The sequence below is a fragment of the Ostrinia furnacalis genome, unplaced genomic scaffold (genome assembly GCF_004193835.3).
Source record: "Ostrinia furnacalis isolate ACB-3 unplaced genomic scaffold, ASM419383v2 OfSCF7590, whole genome shotgun sequence".
In the NCBI taxonomy this organism is placed as follows: Eukaryota; Metazoa; Arthropoda; class Insecta; order Lepidoptera; family Crambidae; genus Ostrinia; species Ostrinia furnacalis.
This window is the reverse complement of record NW_021137829.1, coordinates 331,156-355,957: the sequence shown is the minus strand read 5'-3', so window position 1 is coordinate 355,957 and position 24,802 is coordinate 331,156. Positions and strand designations below refer to the sequence as shown.

The 24,802-nt window shown below is 36.6% G+C and overlaps 1 protein-coding gene and 1 pseudogene across 3 annotated transcripts in view; both read right to left on the bottom strand.

Annotated features, from left to right (window-relative positions):
• The window catches only part of Hr3 (nuclear hormone receptor 3 ROR-beta), a 135,922-nt gene that overhangs the window by 74,127 nt on the left and 36,993 nt on the right, over positions 1 to 24,802 (bottom strand). The window lies entirely within an intron of this gene.
• Positions 18,626 to 18,754, bottom strand: LOC114365454 (uncharacterized; annotated as a pseudogene).

Sequence of the window (24,802 nt, the reverse complement as noted above, 5' to 3'; positions counted from 1 at the left end):
CGCATCAAGATGTTAGCAACCGATGATGATAGTACTCACTCATGAGCTGACACTAATTTCGCTTAGGCGCTTTCATTTAGGGTAAAATGTCCGGCCAAATGAAGCACAAAGTCCGGCTTTTGTGGTTCGGTTTTTATTGGCGGTCAAGCTGTAGATCCTGGCTACACAGGAGTTGCAGCGGTGGGAACGAGAGGTGGGAATAGTCCCGTTTTTTATTTCTCTTCAATAACTCTATCTGACGACTATGTAGAAGATACTTGAATTTCCCATACCATAGTTAGTTTATCTGCAAATCATTAAAAGGAAAACGACAAAAGGACACTACAATAACACTGCATTAACATACCACAATGTCACTTACGTGGAATTCTATGTAGAGACAAGCATGTCAAGTTAAACAGTGGAATATTATTTTGTAGGTAATAGGGGAGTTTTTGCAATCAAAAATGTATATTCTGATGCTGTCATTACATGTCTAATGATAAAGATCACTTTGGAAATACTAGCTGTGCCCCGTGGTGCTACCCGCGCGGCCGTGTTAAAACGCAGCCTATGTGTCCAGGGTGTCAGCTAACTCCATATCAAATTTTATTAAAATCGCTCCAGCCGTAACATACGTGAAGAAGTAACAAACTTTCGCCTTTTTAATATTAGTATGATAGGTACCTACCTTTATTAAAATATTTTTAAACTGAATTACAAAATGTTCTTCCCTCGGATGTCATAAGAGGCGACTAAGGGACAAACATGCGAACATCAGGCCGCCCCAACCCGTCTGGCCAGCGTGGGGAGTGTAGGACAAATCCTCCATTTGCCTCTGGTAAATTAGAGGGTCGTGCTCCTGCAATAGAGACTGAATGACCTGATGATGAATTTTTATAATGCTCTACACCAGGGGTGGCCATGATGTTTCATTTAAGATTTCAAGAAGTATGTAAGTGGTAGATCGCCCAGGGTTTCGTTAGTAAACAGCAGATCTTATGTCTAATCAAGTTGGCCACCCCTACTTTACACGGTGCAGTTGGTGTGGTATAAAATAGACAAAAATACAAACAAACCGTCCTTGAAATAAAACTATAGTTTAGTAAATGTGAACAGAATAATGACAGTTTTAAGAATATCAACAAAACTGAAGACTTTTGAGACACTTTGACGGAGTGATTGATGACAGTCATGACGAAATTATACTAATTATACTACATTGAAGTTATGCCATAACTACTGGGTGGCGCAAAAGTAAAGACCCTATTTGGTTCAGCTATAACATTTTTTCTAAATTAGAAAACTAGATTTAGGTTTTTTTAAATGTATATTTGTGCCATTAAATTTCGTACCATTAGGATTTAAAGATGATGTCTTTTAAATGGTGACCTCCAGAGTTGATACACATTTGAGCCCTATTTATGACATTTTGCATAACTTGCCGTAACAATTCCTGCGATATGTTCGTTATTTCTTGACGAATGTTTTCTTTTAGAACTGCGAGAGTCTGTGGCTTGTTCACATACACCCGAGATTTCAAAAAACCCCAAAGAAAGAAGTCTGGACTGGTCAGATCGGGTGATCTTGCCGGACGGTGGGGAAATCGTCGACGAAATTCACGTTGTGTTCTTATCACTGATGAATTATTCCGTAAGAACATTGACACAATTATTCCACGTTCTTGGGGAGTAAAACGGTCCATGTTTATTTTCAGTGTATTTTACATTTGTTCACTACACAATTTTCAACAACAAAATGACAGAAAATGTCATATAAAAAAAAAAAGTATTTTCTTTAGTGCCAGTACTTTTGCGCCACCCAGTACTAACCGTATCTTTTCTTAAAGGTTACTAAAACCTTTGTTTTGTCACCTGTCATCCGCTTTGCACTGGAGGGCAGTCGAACCTTATTTTCGAACTCCTCCTATGTTCTTCTGATAAATTTCGTTGCGGGTCCAATGATAGTTTAACTTTCCCCCGGGACAAACTTGACCTGCACTGGTTGGGTTGTTGGCGGTCAAGCTGTAGATCCTGGCTACACAGGAGTTGCAGCGGTGGGAACGAGAGGTGGGAATAGTGCTGTTAATTGTAAAAACATGGGATCATTTTGCCCGTTTTGTGCGCGAGATAGAGTCTTTGTGGGTGAAGCCGCGACATAAGCTACGATAGTATACATATAAGTTGCTATATCTTTTGAAAGTACATTCGTCCTTAGAGCACATATGCTCGGTTAGTGACAAATACAACATAGCAGCGGCCCTTGGCGTCCATGACGGCAAACCAGCCGAACTGGTATCATTCGATTACTAATCTTGGTGATTTAATAATGTTTTAGTCCGCTAAATGGTTCCACCTTTTTATTTTTAAGGTGAATTTGGTACACACCTTTTACAATTACAAACCAAGTCACAATAACAAAAAAATCGTTCTATCCCTAAATGATTGCTTCGGATTTTATTGGCGGTCAAGCTGTAGATCCTGGCTACACAGGAGTTGCAGCGGTGGGAACGAGAGGTGGGAATAGTCCCGTTAGCCCTGAAAAAGTCGGTTTTCAATTTGCTGTAAAATTTGCTTTTCTACCAATGACATTTAATTACTCGAACTGTGACGTCATAGGTCCTATGTATATGTGTATCCCACTATGTCAAAAAATCTATAGAAAAGCCGTGCTCTCACAGATATGTCAAAAATCTATGGAAAAACCATGTTTTGACAGTTTCTAAAAATTTTATTGACTAGTGGTGTAATTTACCTTATTTATAAAAAATGTTTCGCTTTTTCTTATATGGAAGCAATAAATACAATTGAATATTGAATAAATAATTAAAAAACTATAATTAAAGTCTACAAATGTATCCCCTTGAAATTCGTCAGAAATATTGTTTAAAAACAATAATAATAACGTTTTAAATTAATTGATTCTTAACTAAAAGTTGTTAACTATAATACCGGTCAAGGTTTATTTTTAGTATATAATGTGATTAAATTTATGCCCTTACATTAACGTTAATTGATACATAGTGCGTTATATAATTTTCCAGTTATATCATAATGTATTTGAATACCTGTTTTTGCAGTAATTGGATGCAAATTGCACATTTTCGTAATCAAATTTCGCATAATCAAATTTTAATTATTTGAAGGATAAGTAGCAGAAAGAGAGAGAAGAAAAGTCTACAAAGTCCGAGGTTCAAAGTTCGCCTTATGTAATGTTTTATGTGCATATAAGTTTTAAATAAATAAAATACATAATAAAAATAAAACCGCGGGGTAGCCAATGGGTTATGTGAGACACTCCCTGCCTGAAAGAAGGTAAAATAATTGCACCATATTACTTAACAAACGTCAAAAATCTGTCAAACTCTGAATAAACAACATCAACCGGTATTTGTTTACTGTCGTATAAGTAGTTAGTTAGTTACGGTTAAAGTTAGGTGATGTAACTCAGCCTTAAAATAAATAAAAAGTCTATTAAGTGCTTATGTTTAACCATCTTATAATCGCCAAAAGATTTCTGCTATTTTAAATAAACCACTGCTAGATTATAATAAAAACCTAATAAAAATCAAAGTTACAAAGAAAAAGATACATAAATGGCCAATCTTTCATTTAAATGTCACTCTCAACTGTCAGGACAAACCAGTGAAAGATAATATCCTTCATGGAGAAATGCCTTTGCTTATGAGTCATTCGAAATTCGAAAACTTTCTTTTTCTTCTTAACTTTTTCGTTTTTTGAAAGTATCATAAGGTAAAGGTGCAGCATTTAGGTAACATTGACTTGTTATACATAAAAAAGTCAGTAATAAACATTAGTTCAAAATATTGTGGATTTTGGTAGTTCTTTTTTCATTTATTTTGTAATCTTTGACTCGTTCAAAAAGCTTGTTTGAAATATAAAAAATCGAAGCCAAAAAGCTAATGTTACACTTTTGGGCAAAGTTACTCAAATTGTAGGAGGTCTTCCTACAATTTTTTGAAGTCGTTAATTTATGCAGAAGTAAAAATAATTAAACTCATCGAAGGCTTAGCGGTTTAGACCGGTTTTAGGTCGTTGGGTCAAATCCGGGATCGAGCATCGTATGTTGGGATTTCCTTGATAATAATGAGAAAGTAATATAGGCCCAGTTGATAAATGATGTGTAGTTTAGACTGAAAATAAAATTGGATTGTAATACCACAGATCTATTGCCTTTAATGAGCTGTCAAAATGTCGATTTCCCTGTATTTTTTCTAAAAATAGCAATATTATGACGCCACTTATTTTTTATCTTATTTATTATCATGTATATTTTATTATAGCCTAGTCACTTACTTGTCAACTCAATAGGATATTAACACCAGTAGTCAATTGACATACTTTTTATTGAGTGTCAAAGGCGACTCATAGATTTTGTATGGCAAGGAGTATTATGACGTCACTGTAGTTTGCGAATTCGATTGACAATAATTTATTTAAAAGCTACTAAAAATGTAATTTTACAGAAAACTGAAAAGTTACCCGTTTTTCAAGGCTCTGCTAGGGCTTGGGTTTTTAAAGAAGTTTTGTCATGGATTTTCTATCAATAAAGTCAAATTAAAAATTATTATTAATGGTGTCAAGTGTCAACTAACTACCCAATTGATTATTATGTAACTGATTTCAGAACGGGTGACTTAAATATAACCAGTTTTCAGGGCCAAAATAAAGAGTTTTATGTTGTCAACAGTGTAAAATACCCAATTGATGCAACTGTCAAAACGTAAACACAGAAAATTGGCGCGAAACCTAACCTAAGCCTAACCTGCGAAAAAACGCGCGGTGTAAACGCGTAAAAAAAACGAAACAAAAAATCCACAACATTGATAATCACGAGTGCGTACGTCTCGTGTCGAGCTTATAAATGTGTGAGTGCATCCGTGTGACCTACTTACGAGCGCGTTCGGCCAACATCGGGCGCACTCGGCGTGTGTCTGGTGGCAACCATCTTTCCTTATGACTCGCCGACCAGAAAACGTTGACCCCTCTCTAGGGGAACGTCAAAATAAATTGTGTGACGAAGAAATGCAACGCGGCTCAATGTGTTTTGGGCGGTGTTTATTACGTAAAATGCGCGTATCAGTGTTGATAATACTTCCTAACGTAGTAGTTACTTAGTTGATTGAAAGTTATTTTAGTAAGTGATAGCTCAATGAATTTTAGGTTAGGTATTAAGCAATATAAAATCTATCAGTCAGTCTTTTAACTTTTGAGTAAACCGATGTTTTTGTCTTTATAAATAAAGGTTAACTGTTAAGTCTGTTTAAATACTAATTCCGATAAAGAGTTTAATGAATCAACTCTCATCCTTACATTTTTTCCTTGAATGAGTCAGCTGACAATAATTAAGTGTTATGAAATTGATGCCAGACTCGGTGATGTGTAACTTTTTGAATTTATTTTTAAAGGTTTAAGCGAAGGCATACTTTTCATACTGCTTATGTCGAAAGCAAAGGTTTAAAGTTTGAATTTTTTTAAAGAGTTTTAAAAGCGAAGGCAAACCTTTTCATACTGCTTACGTCAAAAGCAAAGACATAAAACTTTTTTTTTTGTCTAAACCAAGCAAAGGCATTATAGCACAAACATTTTATATGATTTATTTAATTCCAAGATAACTGAGTCAGTAAATTTGTGTTACAATAGATTTTTATCACAACTTCCTTACTAAATCGCATTAAACTATGTTGGCTTAAATTGTGGACTCTACGTTCCTTTTAAAAAAATGTGTAGCACTGGTTTTAAACTAAAACCACGAAAGTTGGTATTAGTTCATTTCAAATACATCCAGGGCATATTTTAATATTTTTCTCTATGTAGGTAGAGAGAGACATAGAGACTATTAATGAATATTATTTTTAATATTACAGTATTTTTTTTTATACTCATAAGGATGCAAACGGGGTCTCTTACCCTAACTGGGCCGTTTACGAATAGGTACATAGTAAATAATCTGTCAGTTCTTTTGATTCAACAATACTTTTATTATATTTTTTTTCTGTAAAGTATCACTATCAATGTATGTATCTATTTATTAATATTATTTACTGCATCCAATCAAATCAAATCATATTTATGTATAGTAATTAATCACTTCCATATTCAAATTCAAGAATGTGGTCGTCCAAAATGTCCGTCATATTTTATCTTCTCTTCATCTTCTAAATAATAAAGAAATTATTACGACAGCTAATAAAAAAGCATAATATAACATAACACTTACGGACTTCCGCATTCGAATTTCAATTTTTCGTCTCATACACACACATACGCAAAATTGTTATAATACTGGCGACTTTCACCGTGTAGAAAAAAAACGAAAGTTGATTCTTAGATGTTTTCGGCCAGTTCCCATGCTTCTAAGAGGTTTTATAACGTTTTGTAACGCGGTATTTCGTAATTTCTGCTATTTTAAATTTTGAATAAGGAATAAAAAGTTTGATTTGATGACAAGGAAAGTTGGTGACATTCCAAATTTGATTTTCGCGGGGTTTATTATCTCCATTGGAAGTTTTTATTGTATAGCCTGACCAGGAACATAAAAACCCTAGCATAGAGGCGCTTCAATTGCATTTGATAGTGCAACACTGAGTACAGTCGTACCTGTATTAAATTAATAGGCTAACTTTATGTATCAGGATTCAGGATTATAGGCTTATTTAATATTTTCATAAATTAACAAAAACGTATTATATTATAGGTAAACTGGTTTAAATAAATTAAATGAAACCATCAATCGAGCAAGTAGGATTTTATTATTATTCATCAATAATCAAATTCTGAACTTGAATATTCAACTACAATGTCTGCTCATGAACGCTTCAAGCTCGGTACTTCTTTCCCAATTCCATAAAATTCAATACTTACAAAGTGACAAAAAACTTTAAAATAGGTAGTTGAAACAAACCACAGCTAATTTCCATAGTTGACTGTACTATACGATAAACATGTCAGTCAATTTGACAACCTTTGTCGGAAACATTATTCAATGAAAATATTGTCCGAACCCTTAGTATTTCTCTTCGACAGATACTTTAACACATTGTGAACCACTTTTCTTTCACGACTATATAAAGATTTTAGCAATTTAATTCACAAAATCAATTGCGCACATTTAAAATAAAGTTTGTTTACACTTTGACAGCAATAGACTGACATGCAAGGTGACATGTCAATGAAGTTTTCAGTTACTGTTGCCATTAAAAGAAATTAGTACCATTAATTTTCCGCAACATGGCGAGGGTTTTTATGTTCCTGGTCAGGCTATACCTATATTTTATCGATTTCATTGTTTATTTGATTTTAATCACTTGACAGATTTGACAAATTCTTTCACCTTAGAATCCCACATTATTTCTGATGAACATAGACGGTACGAAATTCGCCGGGTCAGCTAGTATGTAGTCAAATAATAGGATTTAATTCGATTATTATAGGCGCTGGATCAATAATCAAAAGTACTCCCAATCGACAATTTCAAAATTATGACATAGAGATAATTTGTTGCCATTTTTACAAATTGCTGAATCGATTTGAATTGAACTTTCGGACCGACGACATCATAAAGGTAGCAGGAAGGCGCTGGATGCAGGCCGCTACCAACCGGGCAACATGGAAAGCATTGGGGGAGGCCTATGTTCAGCAGTGGATGGCTGAGATGATGATGATGATTAACATTTTAAAAACGTTACAATTGGAACTTATTTCTTGAGACGATGTTATTATCTAAATAATAACTAATTAAAACATTAAATAGACATTTCGTAACTCTTGCGAGCAATTTTACTTTCATTTCTCATAGTGTGATATAACTAAAGTTATTTAATGTAACACTCCCATTTAATTAAGTATTCTTGTATCTTAATGTATTTTAACAGTTATTTTATTCGGATCTTTAGATAAAAATGTTATGAATAAGGTGTTTATCAAGTCAGTAAGTTTATAAATAAATGTAAAGAACTGTCAAACAACATAAATCATTTATGTCACAATAAAGCTATAATTAGGTAGCACATAATTATGGATTTTCTCCAATGGGTTTAATGTCAATTGCTAATTTTTGAAGTGGGTTCATTGCAGACTCTACATTTCTGTATTACGTGCAAAGTGTCACGCAATGAATCCTTGTCTTCTCCCAACGAAGCAGGGAAATAAGATTATTTTCGTAAATTGACACAATCGGAACTCGAATCTGGGACCCGTGATTCTTCCAGTGACTTGGCCCACTTTTAGCTTGGTCCACGGGCCAAGACGCTGGATTGAATTTTTAAATATTTTTTCTTCCAGTAACAGGGCACAGTATCATAAATTGTTTTTTTTTGTTAATCATCTACAACAGCGGTTCCCGAATGGTGGTCCGTGGAACCCTGGGGTTCCGTGGAAAGGCCGCAAGGGTTCCGTAAAAATATTATCCCACGTTTCGTGACCGACGTTGTTCGCTCGCACCGACTTGTTTACGCACAAGGGAGGGGCAGGGCGTGCGGGCGGAGTAGTACGGGGGTTCCGCTAGAAAAAGTATAATCAATTAGGGTTCCTTGGCAAAAAAAAATTGGGAAACCCTGATCTACAAGTCAATACTAAATACTTTATTGCTAGTGCTTAACCAGTCAGCGCTTGAGGTATGGGAGCGGCAGGGGATGGGTGACATTGACATAATTATGACGTGCCAGACCATACAAATCTGTGTGCCTACCATGAGTTTACGTTAGGTGTGCTCGCTAGCGACTGCGTAAAAAAATGACATTTAAATGTATGACATATTGTGCAGCGCCCCTAGTGGCTACTTTCAAGAAATAAAATCTTCATAGAATTTTTTGACGTATTCGCTAGCGAGCTCACCTAACGTAAACTCATGGTAGGCACACTGAAGTCTGACGTTTGACGTTTCAAAAATACCGTGCCGCTTCCATACCTCAAACTAACAAGACTATTCCCTCCTCGTTCCCACCGCCGCAACTCCTGTGTAGCCAGGATCTACAGCTTGACCGCCAATAACCCAACCAGTGACGGTCAAGTTTGTCCCGAGGAAAGTAAAACTGTCATTGGACCCGCAACGAAATTAATCAGAAGAACATAGGAGTTCGAAGTTAAAGTTCGACTTCATCGTGCAAAGCGGACCGTACCTAAGTTAAATTATATTGTAACTGTATGTTTACCAAAAAATAAATCTATACTAATATTATAAATGCGAAAGTAACTCTGTCTGTATGTCTGTCTGTCTGTCTTGATTTCACGCCTAAACTACTGAACCGATTTTGATGAAAGGCACAGAGATAGTTTGAGTCCCGGAAAAGGACAAAGGATTGTTTTTATCCCGGTTTTTGAAACAGGGACGCGCGCGATATAGTCTTTCTGAGACAGACAAAATTCCAGGCGAAGCCGCGGGCGGAAAGCTAGTAAATAAATAAATAAACCAGGAACAAACGCATAGTAACAGAGCCTCTAAACTCAAACACCGTTACAGCCATTCCCCGTCACACAGTCATGACAGTTACACAAACGGTTAAACTAACCGGTCGGTTATCTAAGGAGAAAGTTATTTTCGGCACTCTCTAAAGTCTGAGGCGCGTTAAAAGTCTTATCTAATGTTTATACGCAGATGTATTAATCATCTATCTATCATTCTTTTTTTTAAATGCATGTTCTTTTTTTTTCCAAAAAACATTCTTAATTCAATTTTTTTTTCGGTCAGCAAAAGTTGTAGAAACTATAAATAGATAATAATAATGCCCGTTTTCACCATCAATCCCTAACTTTAAGTGCCTCCTATGAAAACAAAATTCCTGTTATGTGTTACCATAGGGGTCACTTAAAAATGAGGGAATGATGGTGAAAACGGGCATAAGTCTTTTTTAAATGTTCTTAATTCAAACCTATTCTGATCGTTCTTTTTTTAAAAAGCATTCGTAATTCAAACCAATTGTTTTTTGGTTTTGTCTTTTTAGCTTACCAGAGATGTAGAAATAGATGTAATACATTTTTTTTAAAAGTTCCTAATTTAAACTTAAAATGGTTTTTTTAATTTTAAATTTGGAACTACTTGGGGATTTTCATTGGATTCGGGACTGATTCTACCTCTCGTTGCCACCACTGCAACTCCTGTATAGCCAGGATCTACAGTCTGGTCTCCAATAAAACCCAACCAGTGATGGTACAGCAGTTCTGCGAACTAAATGGATGGGACTTGGGAGCGCGAAGGACTGCCTGATGTCCGATTTTAGCTGGGTACCCTTGATTGGGATACCAAATATGTCAACTGGTATGCTGCCGTACTAGCGATATCCGCAGTAACTTTGGCAAAAAAATGGCTGAAATGAGCTCTATTTCAGATGGGCTGACAGGAGTTTATGAAAAGCAAAATATTAGAGTTATCAACTGCTGATATCGTTAGCACGGCGCGGCAGTATGGATAGCATTGTCTGCAGTCCCGATTTCAGCTGGGACGTCCCGATTTACCCTTGATCGGGACGTCAAATGTCCCGTATACTTACCAGACTTGGAAATAGGCGAGACTGGTGGTGATAATAGAGTGCTGAATTTAAACACGTCCATTTCTTACCTGGAAAGAAGAAAATAATTATTAGTGTTGAACAGGTTATTAGGAATATCACGTTATGTATAAGCACTGGTTAATACTGCCAGAAAATTAACACCGCGATGGTTTCAATATCGAAATCGCTTGACGGAGCGAAGTAACTACATTTAAAAAAAGCCAGAGCGAGAAGATTTCGGAATTGAACAGCTAGGGTAGGAATGCGAACACGAATACGAATGATCCCGGCCTTTTCAAGGCGAGAGTGAATACATTTACAGGGCAGATATGACCATTCTAGACTGCATCTCAACACCTTAACACTTAATGTGCCATTCTCTGTACATTTCTTGTGCGAAAAATTGTTCCCCTAGAGTCGTATATGTAGGTAGGTCAATCTTAACCCAGATTATCTCTACTCTCAACTACAGATCAGGCGCCGCAAGTGGAACTGGATCGGCCACACTCTCTTAAGAAACCCCTATTACACCCCCAAGCAGGCTCTAGATTGGAACCCCCAAGGAAAACGCAAACGTGGTCGCCCCAAGCAAACTGTAGCAGATGAGGCGAAGAAGATCGGCAAGACTTGGAGCGAGATCAAACGCGAAGCTCAAGACCTAACGCGATGGAGGACTGTTGTGGATGCCCTCTGCCCCATGTAGGGGACATAAGGCAAGTCGGATTTTTAAAAATTCTAGCAAAATCTCATACAAATTTAGCCGCAGTCAGTACGAGCTAGTAAAGGTCAAGTTAGTCCCAGGGGAAAGTTATACTGTCATTGGACCGGCAACGAAATTAATCAGAAGAACATAGGAGTTCGAAGTTAAGGTACAGTACGAGCTAGTGAATAGTCTCCCGACAGCTCACGTTTGTTGCCCGCGCGCATACATTTATACGAGGCCGTGCGCGCACGCGACCTGGGGCATAGCGCCTCGTAATGTTAGAATAAACGTGATGATGACTGGAATGAATAAGCTACGTAAAAGGAAAAAAACTGTAGGTACGGCCCGAAAAATAAAGACTGATCCCAAAATTAATAAATTAATTAATGAATCTCGTTAATGCAGTCAAAAGTGGAGCGGAGCTTCTTGCGCTTCTTCTTATTAGCAATGTTAGAATAAACGTGATGATGACTGAAGTAAGAAAATCTGTAGGAACAAAAATGAATACAGTATATTCATTCCAAAACAACAACTTTTTTATATTCCTCTGCTTTTAACAGGATGTGCTCCTGAAGTTGAGAATAAATTTTCTTGCAACTCACGAAGGCGAGTGAGCTTCACTTGTGTGTGTACGTGTACATGCACATAACGATAGTGTAATGTCTGTCAAAACTTTTGAAAAACGAACAGTAGCGAGCCACCACACATTGACACACTGTAAAGCTTACTCGCCTTCGTGAATTGCAACAACTATTATTATGACGATAACCGATGCTTTTTGTATGGAATTAAAATGTTAAAATGAGATGGTGCAACCCAATCTAAGCGTCAATTTAAACAAGTGTTCAACGCGCGTTTAACCTCTGATCTTTAACTTCATCAGTTTGAAACTATTAAAGAAAAAAGTCACGGTATTCTCATAGTCCATTTCATATGACATAATAAAATGGCATATTCCAATTTACATTCTATGTTTTATGTATGAATCCAGCTAGACTGAAACTACGTGGAGAGAAACGTGCCTAGAAATTGATTTACGTAATACTAGAATACTATTTCTTATTCTAGATCTGCCCTAGAATGGTCTAGAATACTAAGTTGGCGTCATTTTGTTCGGAAAATGCTTAAAATTTGTGAAATGTCTCGTAATAATTATGTAATGGAATTTCTGCATAAAAAAGAGTTTAATGTATTCACAAACATTTCTATGAGGTCTCACAGTGCGCGTGGATGCACAGGGTGACACACGAACCAATCACAGAGCTCTATTCAACGCTGTGTGTTCGATTTGCTGCTTCACTTAAACAAGCATCGTTTGTGAATACGGGCGTAATTAACAAATAAAGATTGCTTATTGATTAGCCTTTTCCTAAGGCAATCCAGTTTTGCTGGATCCAGTAATGCAGGACCCAGAAAACTGGACTGTCGTGTGACTGTGAACTCACAAGTTTTGTGTTTGAAATTCGAAATCCAAATTCGAACGGATCGGTTTTTTGCGGGACACTGCAAACAAGATGTTCGTGTGAACTTTAGTATTAAAACATGTATAATGTACTAGACTAGCTTTTTCCCGCGACTTTACCCGCGTGAAATTTAGTGTCACAGATCGGCATAAATTATAGCCTATTATGTTAATCTGGGTTACAAACAATAATAAAGTTTCAAAAAAAATCCGTTCACTAGTTTTTGCGTGAAAGAGTAACAAACATCCAGACATCCAGACTTTCGCATTTATAATATTAGTAGGAATAGGAATTAGTAGGACTACTAAACGGAATCCTGCAATAAACAGTTCCTGCAAAAAACGGAATGTCTACGTGGTATGATATACCTACGACGTACGTCTACAATCCCTTAGAGAATATTCGATAACTTTGACATAAACATGATTACCCTTATTGTAGTCAAGAAAAATACGTCTGTCAAAAGTAAATTGTGATTGTAGCATTGTATATTATAGAAACCCAAGTCGTGAGTAGGCAGTGTAAAAAACAAACGTGGCCGGTCACGACAGCGTTTCACTTTCCCTTCCAAATATTGATCGCTTGATATGATGTATATCGGGGTTTTGACAAACAGGTCCTTTTATTAGTTGCTCAAATATTTCATGAAAACCTATCAAAAGTAAGAGAAAATCATAAAAATTTATACATTCTTTTAGAATGAATATTTTGCATTTGACAGTTTACCAAATCCGAACACTTTTAGAATTTTACAGGCCACATGGAACGTGATCAAAAAAAGAAAAACTTAAAAACATTGCACAATTCATAAGTTTAAAAATAGAATTCTGCGCTTCTAAATTCAAATCCTAACAAAATAATCATGGGAATGTTGCCTCTCAATTTTTTTCTTAAAACATCGTAATGTGTCAATGATACCAGCTTCATGCAGCCTCATTATGCCGCCAAGGTTGGCTGTGCACGCGAACCTAGGTGACGTCACGCGTAGGGCTTCTGAATTTGAATTTACACATTTGCTAGTCAAGGCTGTGTACTTCTAATTCCTTTGCCTGTTTTAGATAAAACGTTTGGATTTTGTTCGAATGTTGTCTCTATGTTTTTCCATTTTGTACGATTGGTATTTAATTTTAATTTTGTGTAGTTGGTAATTACTGTTATAAATGGAATGTAATTCAGCAATTTTCAAACCATTTATGGTACACCAAAAAATAAAGTTACGCTCTTTTATTATACCTACTCTTTCCAAAAATAAGCAGAGTTAAAAAAATTGGTTTTGGTTTTTGTAAATAACTTGAAAAGATGGTGAGTGCAGTGGCCCAAAAAGCGAAAAGTCGTGGGTTCGATTCCCACCTTAGGCAATTCGATTTTTTTTAATGTAAGACAAGGCAGCTACCTATTGCAATATTGCAAGTTATTGAAAAAATTTAATCGAGAGGTGACTTATTCGCTGGAAAATTTTAATAATTTCATTTGGTGTTTAAAACTTTTTTGCAAACGTCAAACAAACGCATTCCAAAGGATCGCAAAATGGGCGCACGCGTTCGTCACTACTTTCCCTTGAAAAATGGCCATACGGTGTCGCAACGAGGAAAACCGTTAGCGGTACCGTCAGCAAATAACGAAACGCATGCTATAAAGGTAAAAGGTAAAGTATACACACGTTCAAAAGCTTTTAATAGCACTTTGTCATATTACAAATATTATACAGGATGTTTCGTGTAAGGTGTCAAGCCGAAGGCAGGTGGTAGGAGAGGACTAGACCTATCCATTTCACCCCCATGTATGTTCTTCGAATTTTCGTTGGTTAGAAGTTATCGTTAATTTTGTGATTTTTAATGTAAAACAAAAAAAAATTTTTGGAATGTTTTTTCTCAGATTTCTTTTTTGAGAGAATCACTATTAAGATGATGCATGACGCAGATGTGTGAAAAATGTTCGCCTTCCTATCTTTGAACAGAACATTTTTTTATCCACAACGAAGAAGCTCTTGCCCTTCATCTGGCCTGATGGAAAGTGATGATAAGCGAGCTTCACCCGTAATCCTCAACCACAGAGAAATTGGCTATCCTACCTCCAATTTTCGTAAATAGAACATTAACAGTTCTTTATTTAAAACAATAATATTTAATGATAAACAATTGTTCACACATAAACAATTCAAAATTAACTAAAGCGCAGCTTTTTAAAAACGCACTTCATTCTGTTCATAAAAACTCAGTTAATTTTAAATCAACTGTACATTAAGATTTTTGGTTGCTTTGTAATTGATAAAAGTAAGTCAATTGAGTTGGCGAAATAGTGACGTCATAGGTTTGTCCCTACAAAATCTATGGTAGAGTCACGTTTTGACAATTCATAAAAGTACGTATTATTTGATTGGTTATGTCAAATACCTTATTAGTCAGTTCATAATCTGCTTATAATATTTTTTTTTATGCATAACAAGGCAGGTATTTGACCACAATCGCACCTGATGTTAAGTGGGATGCTGTCTAGGATGGTACATAAATCTGCCCTGTAAGTGCCTATTCACTCTCGCCTTGAAAAGGCCCGGATTATAGTCTTCGGGAAAGACAGCAGCAGGCAGCGAATTCCAGTCCCTAGCTGTTTAATATTTAATACTAAAGTCTTAACAACGAAGTTCAATTAGGTACTACGATCGTGCGTGATGTCACTTCGAGTAGAACATTCGTCCTTAAACTATGTAAGAATACCGAATAACACATGTTATATTATAACTGACATGACATTAGAGCTGAATTATGGCCCAGGCCAGAACATTTACATAAATAAATAAATAAGTAAATCTGGTAAATGGGCACTTGTTTTTCGAGGTAGGCAGTAAGTAGGTACAACTAATTTTTAGTAGAATGCTAATTGCATATATGTATTGCCTCTGTAGGTCACAGAGCCCTCTGTGCCTCCGCATAGTAGAGTTTAGTGAAGTCGTCAGTCAACATTTTGCCGTATATTAAAATACTTTTCTCAGTCAATTTCTAATGTTTAAATGTTGTCAAGGAAAAGAAAATTCCTTTTCAGTCAGCTAAACTGGTAAAGAAACATTATTTTACGCTCTCTGTCTCACTAGGAATCGAATTCAGAATAAGAAAGAGCAGCAACCGCCCTCTGTTTGAAATTTTTCAATTTGGTCTGCGATTCCAAGAGGTTGCCTTTTTATTATGTATTTAAAATAAGCATATTTAGGATGTCCCAGAATGGGTGAATCAAACTGCTATAGAAAATAGCTTGACCTCTGACCTACCCCTAAAAATATTAATAGAAAAATCCTGGGACATTTGTATAAGTTTTTAAAAGACACCAAAATATCTTCAAAACAACAAAATTAAACACCTATTAATCACCAAATCCGGTATCCGTGTCCATTCATCAAAATTTAAATAAATACCTGTCTGTCCATCAAAACAGTGGAATAGAAAGTCATCGGGCCATCGAGTTGTCTGCTGACGGTGTTGCGCAAACGCAGTGTTTGTTTGCTTACACTTGCTTACGTCACGGTTATCACAGACTTAGTTATGGCTGCGTAGTGGTATTATGCAGGTTTTGTTAGACTGATGCTAAGGGCCAAAGATGGTTTGTACTTATTTATTCACAAAAACTATTTTTGCAACTATAGTTCTTGCAACTCACGAAGGCGAGTGAGCTCTACTTGTGTTTGTACGTGTACATGCACATAACGATAATGTAATGTCTGTCAAAACTTTTGAAAAACGAACAGTAGCGAGCCACCACACAATGTAAAGCTCACTCGCCTTCATGAATTGCAACAACTATACATAAATCCCAACTAATATTATAAATGCGAAAGTAACTCTGTCTGTCTGTCTGTCTGTCTGTCTGTCTGTCTGTCTGTCTGTCTGTTACGCTTTCCCGCTTAAACCTCGCAACCGATTTTGATGAAATTTGGCATAGAGATAGTTTGAGTCCCGGGAAAGAACATAGGATAGTTTTTATCCCGGTTTTTGAAACAGGGACGCGCGCGATAAAGTTTTTCTGTGACAGACAAAATTCCACGCGGGCGAAGCCGCGGGCGGAAAGCTAGTACATAAATATTTACTACATACTTCTTCCAACCCCCGTTTTACCCCCTTTGGGGTGGAGTTTCGTAAAATCCGTAGTTACATCCGTCCGGCCTACACTCTCCACCCTGGGCAGACTGGCTGGATTGATGAGTTTGAGCTTTTTTTTATTTTAATTACATGGCAACCGTCAGATTAGCGGGACGCCCGATTTTTTTTATGCAGGTCAAGGCAGGTATTTTTTTATACTTTTTTTTATGTGACAGGAGGTAAATAAGCAAACGGATCACTTGATATTATGTGATTAATTTGAGTTTAAAATTAAGCAAATTAGTGCAAGTTACTCGTAAGTATCCAGTGTTTTGTTTATGAAATTAGACTTTAACAATACTAATTTTGGAATTTGACTTCTGGTTACGCACACTTTAAAATTATTCCAAACTGTTCTGCTGACGCCTCGCGAACGTTCGTTGCGCAAGAGTAGCGCATGCGTTGTTTGCGTTCGGCGCGCTTGCTTATCACTACGCCTTTAGCTTTTTACCTTCAACGAGTAGTTGTGACAGATTAATGCCCGTTTTCACCATCAATCCCTAATTTTTAAGTGACCCCTATGAAAAAAAATGCCCGTAATGTGTTAGGGTACTTACTTAAAAAATTAGGGATTGATGGTGGAAAACGGGCATATGGCTCCTGGGTTCAAATCTCAGATGGTACAAAGTTAGTGATGTTTTAGTTTACTTCAATATGAGTAAGAATTAAGTTACCTAAATTAATTTGCCTTTAACATACAAATAATTTTAATGGTTTTGCTTCAACGAGTTTTGTGCTGATAGAGATTGAGGCTCAGACAGAGTTCCTTGGTTTGATTCCCAGAGGGGACACACAAAGTGCTATTATAATTCTCGTTTCCACGGATAAATCAGGACAGGATTCAGTAATGCAGGATCCCGCAAAACTGGACTGGAACGAGTCTAAATCTGCTTTTAGATAGGACTTCTCGTTAGTAGAGTCACAAAAATTTATGTAGGCCTCGCATTCCTTGTATTTTGGTACCAATAAAAACATTAACACTCCCAGACGATAGTCATCCAACTGGAGTCATGAATCGCGGAATCCATACAATATTTGTATGGCTAGACAATGCATTACCGTCATAGTACAAGCTATCATACAACGCACATCCGCGCTTTTGCACGCGCATTCATAGATAGACCGACCTTGTGTTAGCGTGTTCAACTTCTGACACACTTTTGGATTGGCTGCACGCCGCATTTAGTTGCAAACGAAAACGCACCTTATTTCGATACAAACAACGATTATTTTGCTATAAATTGAAACGATGTGACAGATTTCAAACAAATGACAACTTTGTACGGAATAAAAATAAGGACGAATTTTAAATGAAGGGCGCAGGTGAAGTTTTAATTGAGACAACGCGCGTCCTATCGCGAAATGTCGAAATTTAAAATTCGAATTTCGCGGTTTTCAAACGATTATGCGTTGTGCATAGGCTCGACGCTCGTTATTGCCTTTGCCTGTAATTTTGAAATTGGAATCGCCTATTTTTAAAGCTGGGTTGCACCATCTTAACTATAACAAACGTCAGAAGTCTGTCAAACTTCATACAAAAATCACCGGTTATGTTTAAATGAAGGTGGTGAAACTCAGCCTAAATAAGTAAAGGCCTATTTTTGTTTTTATTTGCGAACGTCATTTGTTTCTAAAAATAACAGCCAAATATAGCATCTATCTATAATGTAGTTAGGCACTAAATTGCTCAAACATTTCTTGATAACAGCTAACTTTGATAATGGATGATTTAATAACTAAATATGGACTTTGATTTGAAATAGGTCAGTAATAATATTCCTCATTGTTCTATTTGAGCTATTAAATCAATTTCTATCTATTTTGTGTTCTAAATTATGATGCAGTAAATGCGTAGTAAAAATACGTACTATACTAACCTACAATCCAAGCTTTTACTTATTGACTTATCTTTTATTAGCTGAAAAGAACAGATACCTACTACACTTTGATCTTAGCCAAAAGGCCAAGAAGCGGTGGCGGTCAAGCTGTAGATCCTGGCTACACAGGAGTTGCAGAAGTGGGAACGATAGGTCGGAATAGTCCCGTAATCTTTTATTATAGCATCATCAGGTCATTTAGTCTCCACTGCAGGAGCACGACCCTCTAATTTACCAGAGGCAAATGGAGGATTTGACCTACACTCCCCACGCTGGCCAGACGGGTTGGGGAGGCCTGAAATTCGCTTTTTTCTAAAGAAAAGAAGTATTTAACCCCTCCTGGTACGCCAAACTTGTGTTACGGGTTCACCACAATATACAGGGTGGAAACGATAAGTGATCTCACTCGATTATTTCTAAACTACACAAGATATCAAAAAATTAGTTACTGATCCTGAAAGTGCTTTATGAGCTCTATCAAACGGTATTAATAATAGGTTACAGAATATACTGGACCTATCCGAAAATTCAATGTTTCCAGCTTCCATACATTTGGTAAAGTCACATTATTTTAAAAAGTACACATGATATCGTAAAACTGATTACTGATTCTAAAAGTGCTTCACAAGCTCTATCCAATAGTATCATAATAGGTTACAGAATAAACTGGATCTATCAAAAAATTCAATGTTTCCTTCTTCGATACATTTAGTACTACCACAGTCATGACACACATCTCTTGACAATATTATAGCAAGTAAAGCCTAAAACCAATGTTTTCCATGAATAATTTTAAATAAGAATACAATTTACGAGTTTATTTTAAGAGTTTATTATTAAATGAAAAAAATTACACTTCTAATATTGTGTGTCTGGCTGTGGTCTGGCATACATTTAGTATGGAAGCTGGAAACATTGAATTTTCAGATAGATCCAGTTTATTCTGTAACCTATTATTAGTACCGTTTGAAAGAGCTCATGAAGCACTTTCAGGATCAGTAACCAGTTTTTCAATATGTTGTATAGTTTAGAAATAATCAAGTGAGATCACTTAACGTTTCCACCCTGTATAGTCCTGCTCTAGCCACTAACCAGCGTTCCTCGGATCTCGAGTCGGCACCAAAACCTTCACCGTTCAGCTCCCGTCCCTTATTTTCCCTTCTCTTCATCATCATCATCAATTCAGCCACAGGACGTCCACTGCTGAACATAGGCCTCCCCCAATGATTTCCACATCGCCCGGTTGGTAGCGGCCTGCTTCCAGCGCCTTCCTGCTATCTTTATAAAGCCGACGGTCCACCTTATGGGTGGACGTCCCACGCTGTGTTTTCCGGTACGCGGCCTCCACTCCAGAACCTTGCTGCCACATCGGCCGTCAGTTCGTACTATGTGCGCTGCCCATTGCCACTTCAGCTTGCTAATCCGCCGGGCTATGTCAGCGACTTGAATTCGTTTACGGATCTCCTCATTTCTGATTACCACGTAAAGTATATAGCCCTTTGGCCTTACTTCTCTTACAAAACTTAATATTACCGTAGCAATACTTAATTAAATAAACTAAACCTTGGTAAGCTTTTCACATTTTCTTCCCACAAGGACCAGCTGACACGGTTTCGGCTATCAGCCACAAAAACTTAATCAATGCCAATAAAGTCTTGCAAAACTAAAAAGCGGGTGTCGCAAGTCGGAGGCTGATTTTCACTTTTAGCCAAAGTAATTGTCTACTATTGTGGCATTAGTATTGTCTATTATGTTGCCATTTTTTATTGTTGCCAGCCAGTTGCGAGCTGATGTTTAATGTGGCAACTCGCATACACAAGTTAGGCTTCGGTTAGTGTTAAATGATCTGTCATCCGCTTTGCACTGAAGGCATGTCGATTGTCAATTCTTAATTTCGTACTCCTCCTATGTTCTTCTGGTTAATTTCGTTGCGAGTCCAACGACAGTTTAACTTTCCCCCGTGACAAACTTGACGTTCACTGGTTGGGTTTTTGTTGGCGGTCAAGCTGTAGATCCTGGCTACACGGGAGTTAAGAATAAGTGATACATTAAAAAAAAAAACCAATCCGTTCTAATTCGTATTCTAAACACACAAAATATTATGTGTTCATACGACAGTCTAGTTTTGGGAAATCCTGCAATACTGGATCCCGCAAACTGGATTTTCGTGTGAACGAGCCCTTATAAATTGTTAGTATAATTTGACTGCACTGCCCTACGCTAATGACCGTAACATATCAACGTGAATTTTAGTACAACTCGTGACGTCATAGCTCATACAGCACGCACGACATAGCTAAAACGGTGCACCGTTCAAGTTACTTGACAACTTATTTTAGTTATTTTCCATTCCATTGACCTCTAGATTTTATTTATTTACCAGCTGTGCCCGCGACTTCGTACGTGTGAAAATAGTTTGAATAATATTTCCCGTTTTTCCAACATTTTTCTTTACTGTTCCGCCCCTATTGGCTGTAGGGTGATGTTATAGCCAAAGCCTTCCTTGATAAATGGGCTATCCAACACAAAAATATTTTTTCAAATCGGACCAGTAGTAGTTAATGAGATTGGCGTGTTCAACCAAACAAACAAACTCTTCAGCTTTATAATATTACTAGTATATTATAGATTTTCCATTCCATTGACCTCTAGTTAAAACTTAAAGTGATACAAAAACAGACAAAGTAGGTACCTACTGTTTAAAAAACTATTCATAGTCAAAACAGAAAAGTCTCGAATTATTTTTGTGTTACGGAATTTTGTACAAAATCGTAGCAGAGTCGTAGCCGCGTCGTAGCGTCGTAGTAAGGTCGTAGAGGAATCGTAGCCATCTTCTTATTAGAACTTATTTTATTGTATTTATTTATATTTTTCTATAAATTACTCTGACATTGTGTTATTTGAATTCAAGATGGCTTCTCTATGTCATTTAATCATTTAGTTCCCACTACAGGAGCACGACTCTCCCATTTACCAGAGGCAAATGGAGGATTTGGCCTACACCCCCCACGCTGGCCAGACGGGTTGCGGAGGCCTGATGTTCGCATATTTGTCCCTTAGTCGCCTCTTACGACATCCACGGGAAGAGCTGGGGGAACTTCTATTCTTCTCTACCAAAACCGCGCGGATATAAATTTCCAAGAGCTTCCTCGTTGTGGATAAAAAAAAAATCTCTTACTTATTTACTTAATATTGTAAAGAGAAAAGATTTTTTTTTGTATGTTTGGAACGAATAAACTCAAAAACTACTGGACCGATTTGAAAAATTCTTTCACCATTAGAATTTTTTTTTCTGATGAACATAGGCATGATTTTTATATTTGCTTTTTGTTAAATACCTATACACGTGCGATGCGAAACCGGGCGGGCCGCTAGTAATATTCATTTCTTCATACTTTAATGGCTGACAATAGTGACTGAGTTTCTTGCGCTGCTTCTTCTCAGCACTGGCCCGTTTATTGTCCTGAAGCAGTGGTAGGGTTAATACTGGGACGTGTAAAAGTGCTTTTTGAAAGCCTATTTGCAGAAAAAAGAAAAAAAATGCCACAATGTTGGTGCATAAGGCGAATTTAATGCCATTGAGCATTCTCTTCCAGTTAATAAGTAATTATTATGGTAATAACCAACCAAAATGCTTCGATAGACTTCTAGAAGCTTGCACGTGCAGGCTTTACAACGTAGCACAGTGTATAGAACATTAACATAACACACATGAGCACGCGTATGTACCGCGACGTATGCAATTGATACTTGATGCATTCGATCGGTGGAATATTTTATAGATCACGTAGTTTTGAGCTGATTTTTTCAATCGTCAGGTATCTGCTCATTTAAAAATACCCCTTCGGAAAATTAATATCCTTGATCTTACACTGCCACATCTTGTGCGTAATGCATGCTTAAAAAGTACCAAAGTGGCCAATTTGACACCACAACTTTTTACCAATAACAAAGACGTGTTGCGAACTTTTTGGCTACTTTGGATGTCGGAAACTATTTGACTAACTACCATTATTGTAATTATGAGTAGCAGACAAAGGATTAGTCTTTTTATTAGTCATTGTCTTTAAAACTTAAATTTTCTTAATAAAAATTACCTGTTTAGCACAAAGGTTGCTTGGCACATAATGCCCTATGGCTTTAAATTTGCCTATGTACCGATTAATGTGGCATTAAAGAATAAATAAAATACATTTACACCTGTGTATGTGTAGTTCTAACAAACAAAAATGATTATGAGTTTAATTTAAATAAATTACCATAAATATTACGAATTTATCCTTAATCACCGCAAAATATGGAATAATAAACACTAAACTGAGTATTCAATCGTGTAGTTAAAGTAAAGGTTAACTTAATTCAATGTGTGTTATCCTAAGTTTACATCATGAACGTTGGTCAAAACTCGATTCTAATGAGAACCTCCTCCTTTTGTTGAAGTCGGTTAAAAATACAGTCGAATTAAGAAACTCCTCCATTTTTTTGAGTGGATTAAAAATGATAGTCTTGAATTTAATTTAATTTGAAACTGATTGCTTGAAATATTGAAAAAAGATACAGATACAGATTTTAGTTTTATTAAAAAAAGGGATTTAAAAGTAGATTCACGCTTCGTACATTAATTTGTATCAATTTAGCTGCATATTACTTTTTTTTTTCTTTTAGAAAAAGGCAAAGGCATAATCCTATACAGCCAAGAGCTTATTCCATCTGCATTCTTTTTTGAAACTGCCAAAAAATAAAATTCATATTTTACCGTCCTATTAAATTAACGAATATTTTACCGTCTAAAGGCACACATGCAAGTATCAAAACTGTTACATCGCGCGCTAAACGCGCTATATGGGTCTTGGCCGAGCAACTTTTTCTTGAGCTAAGCCTGTCGTGTCTCCTGGGTTTCCATGTGGACCATAAGGTCGGTGTGATGTCAGCACAGGTGTTGATAGGTTAAGCACGAGTTAATTGCCTTAATTTAACCGTAACTATATACTTTTGTCTTTGTATCGAGTTGTTAAGCCTTATTGCACCACCTACCATTGACTGTAACTTTGACGATAACCGGTGTTTTTTGTATTATTATTTTTTATGCATAACAAGGCAGGTATTTGACCACAATCGCACCTGATGTTAAGTGGGATGCAGTCTAGGATGGTACATATCTGCCCTGTAAGTGCTTATTCACTCTCGCCTTGAAGAGGCCCGGATTATAGTTTTCGGGAAAGACAGCAGCAGGCAACGAATTCCAGTCCCTAGCTGTTCGCATTATAAAAGAGTCATCGGAACGCTTAGTGCGAGCTGGTGGAATGTCAACAATATAGAGTTTGACAGACTTTTGAAGTTTGTTACAGTTAAAGTAAGATCGTGCAACCCAGCCTAAGCATGTAAGGGAATTCGAATTTTGAATTTGAATAAACGTTTTAAGAAACCAAAGAAAAGTGTGACTGGCCAGTACTAATAGCACAAACAAATGGACGAAAAAGAAAAAAATATTACCTAAATTTTCCATTTTCGAATGCAGTTAAAAGCAGACATTGATGATTCAGCATTTATTCCTTTGCTATACAGGGTGTTAGGTAAATGGGTATATGAGCCGACACTAGCCCATGTTAACATGGTCATAAAAATGGTATGGTGAAGTCAGAAATTTGATATCATCATTTTAATTTTTTTAATTTTCATACAAAATAAATTTTATTACATCCGATTTGTATGAAAATTAAAATAATGAAAATGAAGATATCAATTTTCTGACTTCACCATACCATTTATATGACCATGTTAACATGGGCTAGTGTCGGCTCATATACCCATTTACCTAACACCCTGTATAATTTAATTAAAAATGATTAACATTTGACAATGCAAACGAAATGTTCATTCGTGTGAACGTTAATATTAAAACAAGTACCTATACTACTAAACGGAATCCTGCAAAAAAACGAAATGTCTTTGTGGAATCGAGTCCTTATTTGTTGACACAGTTTTTCGCGATCCTACATTACTGTATCCCGTAAAATTGGATGGCAGTGGGACCGAGCCCTTAGTTGGGGCCTGTAATGTGGACCTTAAGGTCGGAGTGATGTCACCACAGGTGTTGATGCGGATTTAATGATAGTTTTATGGTTTAATTGGTACCTTTGGTTTGG